The sequence below is a fragment of the Macrobrachium rosenbergii genome, chromosome 2 (genome assembly GCF_040412425.1).
Source record: "Macrobrachium rosenbergii isolate ZJJX-2024 chromosome 2, ASM4041242v1, whole genome shotgun sequence".
Lineage (NCBI taxonomy): Eukaryota > Metazoa > Arthropoda > Malacostraca > Decapoda > Palaemonidae > Macrobrachium > Macrobrachium rosenbergii.
Window position 1 is genome coordinate 75,431,125 of NC_089742.1, and position 1,626 is coordinate 75,432,750.

The window sequence follows — 1,626 nt, forward strand, 5'->3', positions numbered from 1 at the left end:
AATAACGTTCGCTCCTCTGCGCTTCGTTCACCCTCACGGAGCCTCTGGCGCCTTCTGTCATCTCCGTAGCCTCGTTATGCCGTGTGACATGTGCACGGGGACCTCGTCGTAAAGCCATGCGTAGGGCATACAATCAGGATTTTTCTTGGGACGCTCTCGGAGTAGGATTTGAGGGAGGACGAACGATTTTCCGAAGGGCCTGATAAACTGTGATTTGTTATGGCTGTCGCGGGCAGCGGTTGGCCCGGGGGTGGGCTCGACCACACGGCCCCACAGACCACACACGGGTCGACGGCGGCCCGCCTGCTCCACCCTGACCCACACAGAGGGTTGTGGCCACGTTTGGGGCATCGGGGCGGTGGGTGGTCAGAGTGCGAGGGGGAGTGGATCCCACCTGAAACACACACGCACACTTACGTACACACACAACTACGGACTTCTTTTTCTTCTTCTACTACTTCTAACGCCACCTGCTGGCCCCTCCTCCCTCCCCCTCAGCCCGTGGAGCGGAATCAGCAGCAGTAGGAGCACCGTGTGTGTATCCCTGGCTCCGTGCCAAGGTCCTCATCTCGGCCACCGCCACCTGTTCGCTTGGCGGTAGTTTTTCGTGTCGTGGGTCGTGACAGGAGGCAGGAGATCAAGTTACGGGGCTGGGCGGCAGTCCGGATGCGTTGTAGAGTGACAACCCCGCCCGCACTCCGCCCGCCGACCACCTCCTTCCTCCCCAAACGTCACCCGACCGCCTTCTAGTACCATATCGCGATACCGTCTTTCACCAGCACGCCCATCTTACAAATTAACTGAGCACAGTGTCACTCGAGAGCAGTTGGCGAGCTCACACGCACATAGTGCACTTCTTCCACCCATAGCATTCACGGTCTTGCTGAGTAAGAGAGCAACTGTGCTCTTGAGGCCACCCGCGTCAACCCGAAGAGAGAGAGAGAGAGAGAGAGAGAGAGAGAGAGAGAGAGAGAGAGAGAGAGAGAGAGAGGGTAAACAACGGTTGTGTCTTGTGTGAGGGCAGAAGCCTTTAATGGTACTCCTCGTCAGATAAGCGACCACTTTCCTTTTGGTGATCTGCTACCACATACTGGAATCTAACACGCACACACAGACCAGGCGTCGTTGACCTTTGCCGTTGTGACGCCAGATTGTTCTTAAGGCCAGTCAGTTAAACCAACAGACGTCGCACCAAAAGTTCATCCATTTGTAAATAACAATTACGGAAAAAATATGACATTTAAAATGCTGTCACTTAAACACTTGTAATTTTTTCATATTTACAAATATATTAAGACAAATACCGTTCAATATCGGATTTACTATACCTTGGGAATGATATACATCCAAAAGGAGTTATAACTGATAGGAGCTTCTGCTCTGGCCAGGATTCGAACCTGGGCCTATGGTTTATAAACGATAAACAATCCAGTTGGTCCACTCAACTATACGAATCCTGGCTGGGGCAGAAGCACTTACCAATCATAAATCCCTTTGGGTGTATGTTATTCCCTAGGTATATACAATAAATTCTATATTAAACGATATTTGTGGTATAATATTTGTGATTATAATTTGATATATTTCTCATAAACACCAACTTATAATATTATCATATACAGCTGG

The 1,626-nt window shown here is 50.3% G+C and overlaps 1 protein-coding gene across 4 annotated transcripts in view; it reads right to left on the minus strand.

Moving 5' to 3' along the window:
- Positions 1-802, minus strand: part of LOC136848760 (uncharacterized) — an 82,212-nt gene extending 81,410 nt beyond the window's left edge. For 2 of the 4 annotated variants that reach the window (XM_067121356.1, XM_067121336.1), the window contains exon 1: positions 1-621. This exon is cut by the window's left edge and continues 1,866 nt beyond it. The gene's annotated coding sequence lies outside the window, so the exon portion shown is untranslated. The other 2 variants (XM_067121346.1, XM_067121360.1) reach the window with 2 other exon arrangements.
- Positions 803-1,626: the final 824 nt, after the last annotated feature.